Source organism: Macrotis lagotis, chromosome 3, assembly GCF_037893015.1.
Source record: "Macrotis lagotis isolate mMagLag1 chromosome 3, bilby.v1.9.chrom.fasta, whole genome shotgun sequence".
In the NCBI taxonomy this organism is placed as follows: Eukaryota; Metazoa; Chordata; class Mammalia; order Peramelemorphia; family Peramelidae; genus Macrotis; species Macrotis lagotis.
This window is the reverse complement of record NC_133660.1, coordinates 99,582,546-99,602,032: the sequence shown is the minus strand read 5'-3', so window position 1 is coordinate 99,602,032 and position 19,487 is coordinate 99,582,546. Positions and strand designations below refer to the sequence as shown.

Here is a 19,487-nt window from a genome sequence, read left to right as displayed (position 1 = left end):
GTCCCATTTTACCATTGAGGAAACTGAGATAGAGCAAGATTAAGGGACTTGTCCAGAGTCACCCAACACATATCTTTGAGGCTGTATTTGAACTCTGAGGGCTATCTCCTTGCAGGGACACATACACCTTGCATGAGTTTATAGTATATGAACAGAGGAGTGACTCAATCCTTCACAATCAGAGGTGTTGCTCACTCTGCCTCACCTGCCATCACCTCACTACAGCCATGTCACCTAACTGCCATTTTTAAGACATAAAAATAAATTTAAATTGGAATAAGTATCCAGAAAGCAAACTTTAGAGTTTATTTTAAGCATATAATTTTTAGTACCCAATGCACTGGAATTTGGTCAATTATTAATTAGTTCAGCTATTCTGCGCCTGGAATCCTTGAACTTTTTACAAAATAGATTGAATAAGTGTATTTCAATATAATTGATTTCCTTGGTAATTCCATGGATTTTATTTTATGCATTTCCAAACATTATACTTACAAGGGATTCACAGGCTTAAGGGATACAAAAAATTTTAAAAGCCTCTGGATTATTTCAGCTAAATAGCCAATGAAGCATGATTCAGATACTGTTTTTCCTACCAACAAAGAATCGTTGTCTCCAGTCAGACCAAATTGATATGAATTAATCAATGGAAAGTCGAATCAACAAAAATTTATTATAATGCTTACTATATGTCCCAGGAGAGTAATAAAGAAGAAATTAGTGCTGCCTTGGAAATCAATCATCTGGCCTAGCTAGTGCAAACTCTTTTGAAAAGCATAACATTGGGGCCAATTCTAATACTATTTCAATTTTAAAAAAATGGGATGGCAAAGTTCAGGAAAAGAATTCAGTTTTTATGTTAAATATTGTCTCTAGAGATTTTTTAAAAAAGAGAGAAATCATGTCATTTCTGCTTTCAAGTAACTATTAGTCTGCTGGACTATTAAAATAAATGTGGACATGAGATAGTGTGTTACAAGGTTAAAGGAGAAAGACAAACCAGATGATCTTAGAAAATTCGAGTGGGGAAAAACTCATCTTCAGTAGAGGCACAAGAGAAAGTCACATATGTAAAGTAGTACTGGAGCTGGGCCTTGAGAAAAGAACTTTAAAAAAGCTGGATGACCAGATCAATAGATATTTTCAGACAAGTATTTTCAACTATGTTTTCTCAGAAACATGTGCCTTGGGAACTGACTGGTCCAAGGGTCAAGGCTTTCTTTATTTTATTTCAGTGAAGTTTAGATTTTGATATTCCACATCCATGATGACTCCAAGCAACTTCCCTCCTTAAAAATATCTGCTAAACAAAGGTAATAAACCTGTGTAGTCATAATTGACTACTATATATGTATGACAGTTCCTTCTCTTATTCTCCATAACAGCCAATTATGAGGTAAAAATGTTTAATATAGATTTTCTGAGGCCTAAATTTCTGAGACCTAAACAGTGATTTTAAAAAAATAAACTTCCAAAGACATTAACTAGAAATCTTCTCAATAAATATGCTTAATTGCACTGTCAGTTTAAAAATGCTGACTCAGGTATGTCAGCCATTACTAATTGTTTTCACTTAATAGTCAATAAAATGCATTATTTTGTTTTATTTATTAATGTAATTATCTAAAACTGTAGTTTTAATCAAGAAAATTTAATATGAATTATAATTTCATTGCTGAAGGCAAACCTATTTTCTGTTTTTCATTGCATAAATTATATTAACAATTTTATCATTCTTAGTAGAATAAGTTCTAAGTATATGCATCTCTATTCTCCTGTTTAGACTACAGATTGTGTTAAGGGCTTTTAAGGAAAAATGAGAAAAAAACATTTGCTTTTTTTGTCTCCAGGAATTAACGCATTTATCTAGATGAGTGCTTCACTGAGTATAGTCCTGGGGATCCTCTCAAGGATCTGGAGACTAGAATTATTTTCATATTATTACCAAGATATTTTAATTTCAAATAAGGTAAACATAGGTGGATACCTGCCCACAGAAACAAAAGTTTATTAAGATCTTCATTAATTTTTCAGAGTATAGAGGGGTTTTAAGACCAAAAAAGTTTGAGATCCATATATCTGCTTTAAATGAATTATAACTGGTTTCTAGGGAGAATTCTAGGAAACTTACATTCACATTGGTATGAGCCTGACTCAATCTCTTGCCATTGGGGCAAGATTATACTCAGGACTCTAATGGTTGTATTTTTTAGATGTTCTATATGGCTATAAATCATAAAGTTGGATAGTTCACTTTAAAAGTCACCAAGTCCAGAATTCTCTCCTTTTATTGACAAGGAAACTGAGGTCCACAGAAGTTAAAAAGTCCAAAGTCATATTGACAACAAATAAAAAAAGAATTTGAAACCATGTTCTTCAACTGAAAACACCTCAATCTCTTTGCTGTAGTATTCTGTCACAGCAACCCTTATCACACTCTGCAATTGCAGAAGAAATTACAGCAATTATTGCTATTGGTGGTGGTAGTGGTGATAGTAAATACTGGTGATAGCAATGATGGTAGTGGTGATAGTAAAAATAACAGGTATTTTTTACAAGATTTTGCAAACTTCAAAGTACTTTAAATATATTATTTTGAGTCTCATAACAACCTTGTGAAGTGAACCTTGGGGGTGTAAGGGTAGGAAGATACCCTCATAACCAGAAAACTCCAAGTCTGAAAACTCTCTCTAATGATACATATTGATTGCTTGTCTTCAACTTCTAGTCTTGACCAAGAAATTAAAGACTTGCCCTTTATCACAAAACTGAATTTAAACCCAGGTCTTCCTGACTCCAAAGTCGGGCCTCAGTTGGTTATACTTTGAAACTTTTAATCCTTGGGCTCTTTTTAATTCAGTTCTTGTCCTTCCTGAACCCAACACTCTTTTGAGGGTTCATCCTGGTTTGAATTTTCCAGTTCTATTACAAACAAATACCATATTAAAATGCAAGTCTGAGATGAAAAATTGAGAGCTATGAACCTTGCTTTAAGTTGGAGGGGGAACTTTTTTTTGCCAAGAGTCATTTGGATATTTATAACATCATTGTCTGCTATATTTGGTAAAACATTTAATTAATTCACCCCTAAAAAATTCCTAAATTTATTGAATTTCAAGTCCTATCTGAAGTTGCCATGACAGCATTAGACCATGGGCAGTAAACAGTCTGCAAATCAGAAGCTCCCTGTTTTTACATGATGGCCCTTTCCCCTCAAAACTGAGGATGAAAGGAAAAATTACAGAATACTACAAAGACAGTGGAAATAGTTGAGTAGAATTTCCTTATTCTATGTGTGAAGAAACTAGAAGCTGAGAAATAAAGAGGCTTGTGCAAGGTTACTCAAGTAGCCAGAGGCAAAGATGGGACTGGAATCTAGGTCTCCCAACTGCCAATCCAGTGCTACCTGCCTACTACCTGTTTGTGAGGTCTTAATTTTTACATCATCACTATAACTAAACTGATATTTAACAATATTCCAGAGGGCGCTAGGTGGTGCAATGGATAGAGCACCAGCCCTGGAGTCAGGAGTACCTGAGTTCAAATCTGGCCTGAAACACTTAATAATTACCTAGCTGTGTGGCCTTGGGCAAGCCACTTAACCTCATTTGCCTTGCAAAAACCTAAAAAAATAAAAATAAAAATCCAATATTCCAAAATGTAGATATATATCTTATATAAAAAATTATACTTATATTGACTTTACTCAATTCAAACTTTTATTGAGCATCTATTCTATTCCAAGCACCATACATTTAAAAAAAACAGTCCTTGCAAAATTGGGAACTCTGGTTAGGGAAAGAAATATTTTAATTTTTTTCCCTTTCTGTATTAAAGACAAAAAATTGTAATTCAGACAAATGTAATAACCCTTCTTTTTCTGTATTATTATATTACCTTCCTTTCTGCATTGACCTTGTACTGACAAACCAACCCATATTAACAAGCAAGGAATGTACCTAACAAATAGGCACTGTTTAAAACAGTTAATGTTCAAAACTGTTAAACCTTCTCCATTTTTTTAAATGCTGAACCTGTACTAGTCTAGTATGTAATACCATCTAAACCACCATCTCCAAGTTATCTTGCCAAGAAAAGCATCACATAAATTCCACGATGTTAAAATATGTTGTATTAATAAATACTCTGAAACCAGTATTTCTAGTTAGGGTGTCAAAAAAACTATAGATTCCTAAGGTTTAAACTAACCCTAAACCCTTCCTGACATGTGATGATACCTGATATCATGTGTTAAGCCATTCTTAATCCCTCCCTGGTACTGCCCCTAAACAGGCCCTATCTCCTCCTGACCCCTCCCTCTCAAGACTTCATTGAAAAGTCCCACCTCAGCTGACTTCTGCTGACAGCCCACTTGCAGCTGTACTCTTCTTCTTCATGCTAACTTCTCCCCTTCTGCTTCTTATGGCAGCTGCTGGTGCTTCCCCTTCTTTTCTAAACTTTATCATCTTCTCAAAAACTTTCTTTACCTTGTTGCCTCCTTAAAGAACTCTGTGAATTAGCTTGTAATTTTTGCATTACCTCATGAATTAAAATTTATGATCTTTTCTTACCCTCATGAATCAGAGAGCCTTGTCAGTTCTTCAGTGTTAAACAAACCCCCACTGATCCTTGCTAGCGCCCTCCCTACATCATAACTGGTAACCAATGTGGGGTTAGTGGGGGGGTAGTTCTGACATCAGAAGATAAGAAAAAAAATTTTTAAACCTCCACCCTGAAGCTTGTGTTTTCTCTCCTCCCTTAGGTACCTGGCTTAGCATGAAGGGGATAAAGTGTGCAGATTTCCCTAGAGAGGGTCTTTCTCTCTTGGGACTGTAGGAGGAAGCTCTATATCATATGTGGGAGATATGTTTCCCAAAGAAGCTTTTGTCCACTCCCTTTCCTTCAGTTAATTGGGGAAATATGGCTGATTTGGTGATTGATGTGGTGCTATGGATGAGCACCTGAATGTAATGAAAAATCCAGGGAGGGATCATGAATTACATACTACAAGATAAGGCTCACTTTGGAGGAATCTGCATGCAAATTGGATGTGATTCTTTAGTAACATCAGAGACCATGAGAATGCTCACCATAATTTGAAGCTTGTAGCCATATGGGAAAAAGTCTAGGGATGAGAAGAAATCAGTGAGTGTTGGGAGGGAAATCTTAGTTCCCCTGCAAGAGAAAAGTCAGAAATAGTAGGGACCCACAAATAAAACAAGGAATCTAGGGAAATGTTAGAGAGATGCATGAACATTTGAGTCAATCGCTGTTCTTAAAATGAAACAGGGTTTCCACAATAAAAAGAAATTTAGGATTTCTATAATCCAACCTCCTCTTTTAACAATGAGGAAAGTAAAGCTCAATGAGAATGATTGATTTGGTCAAGGTCATAGAGGTAGTACAAGCTGAGAAAAAAATGAAACTAGGTCTTCTGGTCAAGACTTATATAAATGGTTTTGCCAGGAATAAAAAGAATAGTGTAGGAGTAAGGAAGAAGGGGAAAAAAGCCTGTATCTGAACCATTTTCTTCTGTGGGAACTTTTTTTTTGACTGGAAAAAATATTTCTCAAGACATATTTTTTAAGAAATTTATTATTTTGTTTCTTTTGTATGCTGTCCTTCCACCATGCCCAATCTAATTACTTTTCAGTTCCCCAATTTCTATAGGTTTATCATCTGAATGACCCCTTGGTTAGTTGCTGTTATTGACTCAATTGTTATTTTCAGATCACTAATTTTGTAGTGTTATATCATTTTGCCTAGTACAAAAACACACAAAGTCGCATTATTTATATATTTCAGGAAATAATTTAGAGAAATACATAGAAGATTTATGCTAAGGAAATAATTCAGAGAAATATATACGAGATTTATGCTAAATATTGGCCCATATAAAGATACTAGCATCCCAATAAGAAATAAGTTGGATGTACTACAAGGCCACATCTCTTATATTTCTAGGAATGTCAGTAAACTTGTCTCTAATTGTAATGAGTCCTTTATGAAAACCCTCAATACTTCAAGGAAAAACCTGAATCTGGATGACAGGCAGGATAATGTAATACTTAGAAAGCCAGCTTTGAAAAATGGAAGTCCATACTACATACAGCTATGGAATCATGGGCATTTTTTAGGCTCCAGTTCAGTGGTCAAACTCAAGTAGAAATTGGAGACATGATTGGATACAAAGTAAGAATCCTCACATCCACATATTAACTTAGAAAGTTAAGTATTGACCTTATTCTATTATACATTTATTTAATTTGTTAAATGTTTCCCAATTGCATTTTAATCTGGTTTAGGAAGCAGACTGAGTATTGTGGGAGCTGGATTAACACCTCTGTTCTGGGTAGCTCCTAGTTGAAGAACATGTAGATCTACATCTGTGAGGGAGTTTTCCCATCTTAGAGGTTCTGTACAAATGGAATCAAAAACTCAATTCCTTTTCCTATGTTTAGGAAAACATTCATTTTTAAAAAATTTACTCAGTATTCAAAATATCCATCTTACTTTTTAACTTTCATATCATAGAGAAAAGGCAATTTAATATTTTTATCTTAATATGCTAAACAGAGGCTTCAAGACAATTTCAGGTCTTTTTAGATAAACATTACAAAATGTATCATCAGAAAACAAACAGCAACAATAAAAACAATGAGCTATAACACCAAACAGTTTAAGCAGATTAAATTCTCAAATATTAGTTACTCAGAATGCCTACCCTCATCCTAATCCAAGAGGAAAAGCTTGATATAAAGTCATCAATGCAAGATTTTCTATCATTAGTTATATTAGATGATAAGATCATTTTTAGTTTTAGATTAAATACAAATGCATCATATGTAATAATAATAATAACAATAATAACAATGATTCTAGTTGAGAAAATATGAGTTCAAATTTATGTCTCTAATACATAATACCTATATAAGCCAAGTCACTCTGGCCACTCAACACAGAAAGTAGTAACTTGAATTCATAGAGGGAGTAACTTCATCTGGGAGTTTCCTATATCATGATAATCATAGGTCTAACCCAAGTTCCTAATGCTAAAATAGTAATTTAATAATAAATAATAATTGCATTAACAAATGATTGCAATAATAAATTGCACATATTATGTATTTATCATTTCATTTACTTTAGTACAGATATTGTCATTCACATTCTATACATAAAGACTTGGCTTGACTTGGCCAAGTCAGTGTCAGGAATGTAGATTAAGGAGACTTCTTTATTGCTATTAATCACCCCCACCATGTTAACTAAGGGCATTCCTTTTTCTGGTTAACATATTGCTCATTTCCATAACTGAAACTAAGATATTAATGAGATAAGATTTTCATTAAATGTCTATAACTACTGATTAAATTTAAGTTCTGATGGAAGTTTTCAGTTTTCCTGAAAGTGTTTAAAAGAATGCATTCCATTTTCAAGTCATCTCAGAGTTGGCTGATTCCTTTCCAAACAGATTTAAAAAAAAGCCAAGTAGAAAAAAAAACACCAAATAAAATAGTTTCTTGAAACCCCATGCAGAATAGTTGCTGACAATTCATGAATACTAAATAAATACACCATTTAATATCTCCATTCAACATTATCCTCAAAATTTAGCTTCTTTTAAACAGACCAAAGAATCACGACTCTATTGTTGGTCACTATGAACCTTTGCCCATTTCATTCAGTATAAACCTAGGGTCATAAGACCACAGAAATATATCTGAAAAAGAATTTACAGATTATCAGATCCTTTCTCCTTGTTAAAGGGATGAAGAAACTAAGGTTAGAGAAACAGTTACAAAGGTGGATTTTGATCCCAGATCCTTCAGCTAGAGAATGCATTCTTTGTATTACATAACACTAACTTCAAAATTGTTGGGACAGCTAGGTAGTACAGTGGGGGCAGCTGGGTGATGCAATCGATAGAGCACCAGCCCTGGAGTCAGGAGGACCTGAGTTCAAATCTGATCTCAGACACTGAATAATTACCTAGTTGTATATGTGTACAAGTCACTTAATCCCCATTACCTTGCAAAAAAAAAAGTGCATTAGCAAAATCGTTCTGTTTCCCAAAACCCCTTAAAGCTACCCTTTTGCTATGTGAAACATCTGAAGCCCACAGAGAGAACAACACATCTTGGGGAGGGAGGAACACCACTTTCTGCTGCAAACTGAGGTTACCTTTCAAGGATATTTAATTCATGAAAGATCAAAACACTATCTCAGAACTGTCACAAGGCAATTACTACACCAATAGTGCCTCTCAATCTAAATCAGTCAGGATATCTGAAATGTTCCACCATCTAATAAGCTCAGCCACATCAATAACTTGTTGATTTTCAAAATGATATTTTTTTGAAGTAGGCCATATGAACTTCTAAGCACACAATAGCTGTGGAAGATGTGTTAGCTTTCATTACCCTTTTACTCTCCTTTCCTTGACCCAGCTGTCTTTTGTGTCTTCCCTCACTGTGCACATACATAAGTCTGCCAAAGAGAGAGATTCAAGTTCAGAACAGGAAGGAAAAAAACTCCACACCTATGTCTTTTAAAAGGTTAATGAGACTTTTGTAACAGGCAAAGACTGCTTAAAAAGGATAAAGAGATTTAAGTTCCAGGGCGTGGTTTCTGACATTCAGTCTCTGGATTTCCCTTTCTGTTAATTTATCATAAAGCCCTTTATAATAAATTCTTCAATGAATATTTCCTTCTTATGGCTTCTGAAATTAATATAAGAAAGGCAGCTAGTCTTAAAATTAGAAAGGACTTTATTTTGGTTGCAATAATATCTAAATTTAGTTTTGTGCATATTACATTTCTCTGGTGTAGGTTTCAAATGTGAGACTTTTTCCATAAAAAGAAATGCAAAACAAACAGGCATAACAAATACCACTTGGAGAAGATGGGAAGATTGTGTGTGTGTAACTATGAATTGAATGTCGCTTGCTGCAATATTAGTGGCTTCTCTAAACTTTTGATAAGAACTTATTTTCCAATTTATCAGGCTTGTGAAAAAGAAGCACCATTAGGATAGAACAATAACCAAATCTAAGAAAAGAAAATGAAAGGATCCTCATTCATTCAGCCAGGAGCAGGATATGCAAATGAAGGGAGGGAGGAGGAGTGAGATTTATTATGGTAGAAGTATTCTAGGATCTCAGTGAAATGTTATGATGAACTAAATAGTAAAATTAATCAGCCTGCAGTAATTCCAACCTGTCTTCTTAGCAAATGTCCTCATGGTCTCAGTTTCTTTTCTTTCCCTCCAGAACTCAGAGATGCGGCTGAGTTATGTTCTCGTTAGTCACAGCTGATTCTATTCCAATCTACTGTCACCCGCTGAAGCCCCATGTGCAGCTGCTCTTCAACCTAGGGTGCCTTCCATCCTATGGAGCTGGGAATCCTGGTTGGCTACTGGGGCTTGGCTTGTCCTTTTGTATCAAAATCATACCTCCTCTTACCTTGTTCTTCTCTTTGTTTCTGCCCAATGAACTTCTCCCATTGCTGGCAGTCTCCCTCGCTGGGATTACACAAATCTGCTGGAGGGGCATGTTGGCAGTGCTGGAGGTTGCCAGTCCCTGATTGGCTGCCTGATCTCTTCACTCCCCCTGAGTAGCCCACCTGTGTAATTGTTCACATCCTTGCTTTGCCAAAGCTCAGTTCTAAACAAAAAGGGGAAAATAGTGTTTGAGACACTGTACAGCATCAGCCAGGGTCTTCTCCCCCGAGAGTCAAGTGGACCAAATTATAATGGAAAGGTCCAAGAATTCAGGGAGTTTTGCTTTGGTCCTCTTTTTTCATTCTGAGGACGATTTACTGCGAGTCATAACTGCATTGCTTTGTCATTGGGAGCACTCCTTCTCCCCCAAGAGCATTGTGGGAGACAATTCAATTTCTATGGTACCTAATAACTATCATGGAAACCAAGGAAACCTGGGTCTCTCAGGCCCTTATTAGCAACTGCTTCCTTTAATGGAGCTGATTCCCACATTTGAAGCTGCTGTCACTGCTTGCTTTGGCTTCCCCCCTGATTCCCCAGGAGTGCACTAAGCACCCAGAGACACAGCCTCCTGCTGACGAGCTAAATAAGCAGGAGACTGAAAAGCTTAGTGTCCTATTTTGGAGCCAAATCTCCTCCTTGAAAAGCATGGAGAGCTTGCAGTGTCCTTCAAGTATTTACAATAATCTCCTTAGGTCAAAGGAGTTGCCTTTAAGTGAGGAGTGTCAGTGACTTTATGGAAGGAGGGGTCCAAAGGGGGAGGCAGGGAGAGGGAAGGAGAAGGAGGGGCAAGGGGGAGGAGAGGGGGAAAAGGAGGGGGGGGCAGAGAGGGGGGAGATCAAAGAATATGAGATAATGTGTCTTTCTGTATTAGATTTTTTAAAAAGTTAATTGTGTTTTTTTCTCACTTCAGGGAAACAAGAGGAATAAGTCTGACTAAGGAGAAAGTGCCCCCACCACCCTATGGATCAGTTTTGGGAAGCATTCTTTTTGTGAGTCTATTATTTAGTTGTAGGGAGATCTCCTTTATGGAAAAGTATAATCCTCCAAAGTCTTTCACACTTACTCCAAAATTTAAAAAGTAGTTATCTAAATTTCTTTAAATCTTATTAAAAATGACTATTTCTTCTTTGTGTAAATCAAGAAATATTAAAATTAAGAAATCAGCTGCAATTTGAGAGTATCCTATGTTTCTGAGCTTTATTTGTAATGTGATTTTACTTCCAATAATCAACTTCATAATATTCCAAATTCTAATTTTCTGATGATCTTTCTCAAAAACTAACAAAAAAAGTAGACCGGATACATTCACCGAAAACTATTCAAATCAATACCTAATTTCTAGCAATGGACTTTTATAATTAGATTTGCAATCCACAAGAGCTGAAAGGGTAGAAGGGAAAAGGTATTTCTTATTCACTTAAACTCACATTAGAGCTGCAAGGAGAGTAGGTCACAGGATCAGAAGATTTAAAGCTAGAAAGGATGAAGTGTGTGGTAAGTATGGCAAAGAAAACAACTAGCATGCTAAAGCATCTTTAGGAATTTGTTAAGACATATTTTCATATCATGATATATTAAATTTATTTAAAATAATTTTGATTATTTAGTTCAAAGTTCAAATTTGGAGGCAAATGACATTATTTTTTTCTTCTGAAAGAAGTGTAATTAAATATCCCCTGAAACTCTTTTACCATAGCTGAAAATCTTCTGAACATCTGGATTTCACACAGCTTGGAAGAATGAAATTTTTGTTAGTCAAATTCATAAATTTTAAAAGCTAATGCCTCTTCTGTCATCAGAACTTTGGCGAGAGAGGTTATTTGCTTCAACAACAATAATCTTGAAAACCCAGACATAGTAAATTTATCTCAACTGAGGCGAGAATAGAAATAGGGGCATAAAAATAATATTACTTATATTCTGAATTCAAAATGTTGAGAAAAATATTTACTTAAAAATTTAAAGCAATATTGGTCCCATTTCTTTAGCATGTTCAGAAACAATGTGAAAACTATATTTACACATAGAACTTTTAATTGCATAACTAAGTGATTACCTAAATAGTTCAGCTGGCTACTTGAATTCAGTTTTGCCCATGGGTAATCAGACTTGGGAAAGTAAGGGTGGAAAGAAAACAAAATTTATTAAAAATGTTACAAGACATAGGAAGGACTAGGGAGAGAGAGATACAGGTCAGAAGGGAGTGTGGCACTGAGCCAGGGTCCAGCCCAGTTTTTTATGTCTTGTGGCCAGTTTTTTATGTCTTGCCTCTCATCCAGAGGACAAAAGGTGAACTCTTTCTCTTTCTGCACCAGGTAGAGGGTAAAGCCTAAGGAAATCAGGATACAAATTTTACATTAAAGAATCAATGGTACATCAAGAAGATCTCCATCCAATTTGAGCCACCTCTGAGATGACAAATTGTTTCTGTTACAATCACAATTCTCCACTTCTACTTAATTTGCATCTCAAGAGTAGGTCCTAGTCAATTTACATCTCCCCCCCCAATTTTCTTTGTTATATTCACAATTCTCTTCATTTTTCTCCTGCATCAAGCTCTCAAATGCCTCTGTAAGATATATTCATTAAAAAGTAAGCAAAGGTAGATTTTTACATTGAATTAGCTTAATAATTTCCTCTATCCTTTACTTCTTTAAATTACAATATATTCTTTGTTTATTCCAAGATCAAAAGTCAGGTTTAAATTTCAGACAAATCTTTTTATATATGGTTGAGTTATTTCAATTAGGGTTTCTTTATACTAAAGTTTAACTTTGGAATTGAATTTCAAGGTGGAGGAAAAGGATATTTAACTTTCTAGAGGCTTTTTTGCAAACAAGTCAAAGTTGGTCCATTTTTGCCTTCATAAGTGAACATGTTTTAACAACATAGGAAAATTATTTTATAACTCATGTATGCATTATATGTGTGTCCTAGTTCTCATCCAGTATTGCTATCAACTATCATTTTAAATGTTTCTAAAAATATTTCTTTGTAAAAGAAGCTTTTAGCACCCTCTGTATTTCAACACTCTACTTTCTCAGGATGCATACCAGCTTAACACTTTTAGCAAAATTATAGACTTGTACTTATGAAGCCCTTTCGTGAAGAAGTTTGATGAAGAACACTTTGACAACCACAACTCTCTTCCTGGTCTCATTACAACAGAAGTGAAAAAAAAATTTATACAAGAATTTCTTTGCCCTGAAAGTGGCCTACTTTATTTGTCTGACAGGAGTGAATTTCTATACCTACTCAACCATTCACAGTTATCAAACAAGCACAAAGCCATGAGTCACAACTGAGCACTTCCTAATGGTGCTCATATAAAACAAAGGTAGTTTTAAGAAGATGGTCAATGGCATCCCTCATTCTGAATAGTTCTGCTGCATAGATTCTACCCATGATCCTTGATCAAAATAATAGAATATGCCAGCTTGCCCTTTTTTTGTATAGCCACATATTCAATTCCACAAACATTTATTAGGTGCCTCAATCAAGTACTAAGTATCAGGTACTAATAAGGTACCTGAAAAGTACTACCTCAGACACTCAAGATAAAAAAATAAAAATAAACCAGTCCTTCTCCTAAAATTTATATTTTTTTATTTCTTTTTTTTTAGGTTTTTGCAAGGCAAATGAGGTTAAAGTGGCTTGCCCAAGGCCACACAGCTAGGTAATTATTAAGTGTTTGAGACCGGATTTGAACCCAGCTACTCCTGACTCCAAGGCCGGTGCTTTATCCAGTACGCCACCTAGCCACCCCTTAAAATTTATATTTTAATGAGGAAATACCACACAATACACCCAAGGAATTATTAAGGTTAGGGACTAGTTTTGTGCGTCTACATTGATGTAGTGAACTTCCAGGTGAGGGTATTCTCATCAATGTAAGATGACTATTTCGACATGATATATAATTTTGAAAGTGGTCAAAAGTACTTAGAAACTTGCCCAGATTTAAATAGCTAATAAGTGTCAAAGGCAGAACTTGAACCTAGGAATAGCTATCCAGTGGGCCATATTCCCTCCTATAATTACTAAGAAATTAAAATAAGCTTTAATAACTAGGAATGTCTATGAGAGGAAAATCATGAAAAGAAATCTTAAGGGAGATAGCACCTGAACTCTTCTATTAAGGAAAATAGGGTCTCCATAAAGCAGGTGACGAGGAAATACTCAGAAGATAGAGAAGGGACATTTCTGAGAAAACAGCTAGTTTTTTAGCTACAAAACCCAGCTTGAATAGAAAATAGGGAGAAAGAAAATAAATATGGAATGAGCCTGGAAAAAGTAAATAGGGGTCCCATTGGAGAGGGCCTGAAATGCATGACCATATTTTATCCAAGAGGCAATAAGGAATAACTGAAGATTTTCTGTGAAAACGATAGGTAGACATCATCATATCTTTATTGTAGTAATAATAACCATTGGCAGTTCTATAGAGGGTAGAATGAGGAAAGTACAGGCTAGAAACTGGGAAACCAGTTAGGAGGTTATTGCAAAAGTATTGCTGAGAAATGATGGGCAGGTGAACTAAAAGTGATGCCATGTAATTGAGCCTCATCCCAGACTTTCTGAGAATAAGCTGAGATATGAACCTTATACAACACTGCAATAGGATGAGCTGTCATCCAAAGCCTCAATTGAGTCTGATTTGGTATAGCAGGTATTCACAGATTACCACCCTCCTTTCTAAATTCTCTCCCCAGCTATGGCAAATTGAATGGGCTATATTTCTAGTCATGTCTTATTTGTCACCATCACATAGATATATAGTCATGACCTCAGCCCTGGAAGCACATATCACCTCAGTGGAGAGAAAAACACTTCCATGGATAAACACATATGCATATACATTAACAGGAAAGATATGAGAGAAGAATGTGAATATATATATATATGAAATCATCATTCAAAACTAAACAGGAAAAAAGTATTACAAATCACAATAAAGCATAAATTAAACTGACACAATTAGCTGCGATGTTTCTTATTATAGGTTAGCACCAAGATAATCCATGTTGAAACAACTCATAAAAGTTCATTTGCTTTCCTTTATCCAGGTTCCCAAGAGAGAATAATTAAGTGATTAATTTTTATAACTAATGGAGGTGGTTGGAGGAGGAAGAGGAATAAGAGGAGTAGCAGTACTTATTATTGTAGTAATAAAATGGAGGTAGTTTTAGTACTAGTAATAGTAGCAGCAGAAACAGTAATGATGGTGGTGGTAGCAGCAGCAGCTAACATTTATTTATATAGTGCTTTGAATTTTGTAAAATGCTTTCTATACCTTGCTTCTCTTAATCATCATAATAGCCTTGTGAAATATGTACTATTATTCATATTTTATAGAGGAAGGAAATGAGCCCATGACAAATTCAACACAACCAGTATCTGAGGCAGGATTCAAACTCAAATCTTCCTGATGCTTTCCACTGGTCTATCCATGATGCAAATCTCAGTCAGAAAAGATTTCAAAGATAGATTATCTATTTCAGCAACTATCTGAAACATGAATCTAGCCAATGCATACCTGACTAACAACTATCAAGTACCTGCTTAAATATCTCCAGGGACAGGAAAATCAATACCCCATGAGGGGATTAAAAGGAGATAAATATAAATATCAGTAAACCACTGGAATAGACCACTAAGGGAAACTTTGGTATCAGAATGGAGAATGAAGGCCAAAATCCTTTTAAAAAATGAAAAAAGGAATATCATAGGAATTGTTATGTCAATAGAATGTAAATTGATGGATTAGAGGAAAAGGACATTTTTTAAAAAGTTAATATTGCTATAAGGAGAATTAGAGCAAAGCAGATATGCCATATGGAACATTTTCTTTAGCAAGATACTGGTAAAAGAGTCCTTTTTTTCTGAAAACATTTTTCTAGTGTTTTAATGAAAAAAATTACCAAACTGTTTGAAAATTTTGAAATGATATATTTAAATTATTTCAGGAGCTGAGAAAGATAATGGCAGTTAGGTAGTACAGAAGATGGAGGGTTAGGCCTGGAGTCAGGAAGTCACATTGAGCTGCATTCTATCTGAGACACTAGCTATGTGAACCTATGCAAGTTACTTAACCTCTGTTTGTCTCAGCTTCCTCAGCTATAAAATGAGGATATTAGCACATACCTCTCATGGTTGTTTTGAGGACCAAGTAAGATAATTATTGTAAAGTGCTTAGCAAAGTAAATGCTATATAAAATGTTAACTATCATTATTATTTTTAAAAATGTTTTATGGTCCGTAAGGTAAACCACAGTATAATTCATTATTATCACAACTCTAAATTTAAAGCTATTTTTGTTTGCTCACTGCAGAAGTGAATTGGTAGTAGGCTGGATGGAAGCAGGGAAGTAGCAAACAGGAGAAAGATATTTCGTTAGGAGGGAGATTAAATATATAAAAATTTCAACATATTGAATTATTACTCTTCATGCTCATTTTTTGCCTCAACATTGAAAAATACAAGGCACAAGGAAATATACAACTTTTTTGGAAAGTTATTTTATTTTTTTCGAATTACATGCAAAGATAGCTTTCAACATTCATCTTTTTATAAGCTTTTGAGTTTCACATTTTTCTGTCTCCCTGCCTTTCCTATCCCTTCCACATGACAGTGAGTAAACTGATATAGAAATGTGCAAATTTTGGCATGTTTTTCATTAACTATCAATTGTTAACTGGTGACTACCAGATGACAAAAGGGACTATCAATGTTAATAGAGTCCTAGGCATGTATAGACCAACTGCTTTAGACATACTAGAGAGGAGGAAGCTCGGCCTCACCAAGTCTTAGACTGGGTCCAGTTGGTCACAATAGTGAGGAAGAAAGGATATCTATACTTTGGTGGCAAATAAAGAGTCTTTGAGGTCGATCTCTTAAAAGAAAAGGAAGAAAATAGGGAAGACATGATAAAATATATAACATTTCCCTTGGAGGGAGAGAGCAACATGGGTTTAAAATGTTGTATATCCTATTAGATATTAGTCATTTTTCTTAATTTTTTAGGAGAGTTCAATGGAATATTTATGAAAGAATGTTTTGTTTTTTAAAAAAAGTATCAATAAATTCAATCAGAGAAAAACAAGACTTTGGACACAAAGATTCTTATGAGGGAACAACAGACAAGCTTAAAGAATCAAAAAAGAGACAAAAGAGAAAATTACAGGGGGAATTAGATAAAAGGAAATAATTTACATTTGGTTATCCTTTTTGTAAAGAACTAAGAATGTTGAACATTAGTGAAGTCTTTTTTTTAGATGTTACGTGGGGGAAGAAATCTCAGAATTTTAATTCTAGGCAAGTTCAAAAGACCTCTACTTTTAAAAAATAGACCTTCCATGTAGCAACTTCCTTCAACCAATGCAGGTCAAAAACTCATTTGTAAGACTTAATTTTAATGAGTTGCTTGAGAGTACTAAGAGGATAGCTGCCATGCTCAGCATCACCTGACCAGGGTGAAACAGAAACCAGAATTGAGGCCAAGTTGGTCTTCTTGCTATATTATCTAGGTGTTCATATTTTCCAGCAACAAATTGCAAATGAGAAATGTCATAAAATTTATCTTCAAGGACCCAAATTATTATAAAATCTGGTGAAGCAGTCAATATTGAAAGTGAGAAGTACCAAATAAACAACCTTGAGTGTTGCATGGTAACCACACAATGTTAAAGGAACTGGAAAAAAAGTTACCAATATTTTGGTGGACATTTTATGAGATATTTATAGAAAGATAAAGGCAAGAATGAGCTGGAAGGAAACAATATGGGTAGATGGACATCTTTATGAATGGAATGAATGCGTCTCATCAAAGGATGTGTTTTACAAAAACAAGACAACTGTTTTTGTAAAAATGTTAGCCATTATTCTGTCAGAAAGCAGGATACAGGATCAGGTAAACACCTGCTGAACAATTAGCTATGTTTAGCAATACTATCCTCAATTCAAAAATTTTTTAAGTGAATAAATGAAAATGCATTAATATGTGTTAAAACAAAGAGCTATGTATAGTAATTGCTTATGGGGGAGGACAGTAAAAATTCTGGGATGTTTGAACCTTAGCGGACCCTCTGACTCCCATGTGGGATGACTATGGTTATTACATCAATCAATGAGGCAAATGAGGAGAGGGACATATTCTCTAGCTCACATATTTATAAGAATACCAATGGAAATGCCCTCTATAGTATAAGAATATCAATGGAAACCAAGGATGATAGGGCTTTTATTACTTCTTTTCTACTCTTTATAGAAAAAGGAAACTTTTAATTTAATTGAGTGAAAAAAATAAGTAGCATAAAGAGAAGTAATCTGGAAAGAATCCAGTGTTTAAGATTAATTTGCTCTGTGGAAATAATGTCATGATTACATTTATAAGAGGTTTAGTTTGTTTTTGTTAGTAGAATTAAGAAAATCCAATTTGAAATTTTGGTCTTTCTCTTAGACAATTGAAAAAAATATTAAAAGTGGGCTCTGGGGTTATGGGATTTATTATGATAACCTAAGACAAACTGAACTTTATTCTCTAACTGTACAAGTACATACATCCAGCCTGTCCCAACCAGAGGGCAGGCTCCTGTGTGTAGGCCAGCATGAGTATTGGAAAGAAGATGCTAATCAGGAGAGTTTCCGAGCAAACAAGTTCCTTTAATAATTTGTCCTTGAATCTGCAGTGTTTATCTTCCTATTTGTGGGAACCCTCTAATTGTATAGTGGACAAAAGATTTTTAGATGCCTCCTAAATGCCACTATTATTATCTTTCTAGCCTAGTTACTGCCTAAGATCCCTAGACTGTTCAACTGGTGTCTCCATGCTAACCTTATTCTATTAAAAAAATTAGTACTTTTTATAAACAAAATTCAGTTTTTTCTCTACCAACCCAATAATATTCTGGTAAATGTTAAACAACTTACTCTCAAAAAAGTATATACATTTAAGCTTAATATGCATTATTTTCCCCATAGCTTTAACTCAAAAATTCAACAAAATAATAATTCAAGTCTTGAACACTTGCCAATTTCTAATGTGTAAATGAAAATTCTACATTAATAATTTTAGTATTTAGTTTTTATTTTTTATTTATTTTCATCCACATGCACATGTATATTTTTAAATTACAAAATTTCCTTCCACCCTCTCTTCCCACCTCTCTCTCCCCTCAGTGGTGAACAGTCAGGTTAACATTGTGTGTGTGTATGTGTGTGTGTATATATATATATATATATATATATATATATATATATATATATATATTTGATAAAAAAATTACAGATTAGTTGTTTTTGGTATGAGGAATTAGGAGAAGGGAAAGAGATACATAAGAGATAATTTTTATAATGTCTTCTTCAAATTCTGAAAGTTATTTTTGCTTGTTTTGTTTTTGTTTTTCTTGTTTTTTCTTCTTCTGGATGGGGAATAACATTGTCTAAAGCCTAATACTGTTGTCCTAGCTCTCTGAACTGCTGAGAGGAACTGCTTCTATCAATGTTGATCATCTCACAATGTTGTTATAAAAATGTACATTGTTCTCTTGGTTCTGCTCTCTTTGTTCAGCATCAGATCCTGTAATTCCTTCCATGCTTCTTTAGAGTCTGATCATTTATAATTTCTTATTGAAGAATAATATTGCATAATTTTCCTGTACCATGACTTGTTTAACCATTCTTCAGTTGATGGGCATCCCCCTCAATTTCTAATTCTTTGTCGTTACAAAAAGAGCTGCTACGAATATTTTGGAATCTGTGGGACTTTTTCCATTTTTTTATAATTTCTTCCAGATATAAACCTAGACTTGGAATTGCTGGGTCAAAGGGTATGAACAGTGTTGTTGCTCTTTGGCCATAGTTACATATTGCTCTCCAGAATGGTTAGATCCATTTACAATTCCACCAACAATGCATCATTGTCCCAATCCTCCCACAACCTCTCCAACAATGATCATTTTCCTCTTTTCCTCATCTTGGCCA

The 19,487-nt window shown here is 34.7% G+C and overlaps 1 protein-coding gene across 5 annotated transcripts in view; it reads right to left on the bottom strand.

Annotated features, from left to right (window-relative positions):
* MARCHF1 (membrane associated ring-CH-type finger 1) overlaps positions 1-19,487 on the bottom strand; it is a 663,738-nt gene that overhangs the window by 513,303 nt on the left and 130,948 nt on the right. The window contains exon 1 of one of the 5 annotated variants that reach the window (XM_074229020.1): positions 9,465-9,633. The exons of 3 other annotated variants lie outside the window; for them this stretch is intronic. The gene's annotated coding sequence lies outside the window, so the exon portion shown is untranslated. Of the gene's footprint in view, positions 1-9,464; positions 9,634-19,487 lie in introns of those variants that run through there. One more of the 5 variants, XM_074229021.1, reaches the window with a different exon arrangement.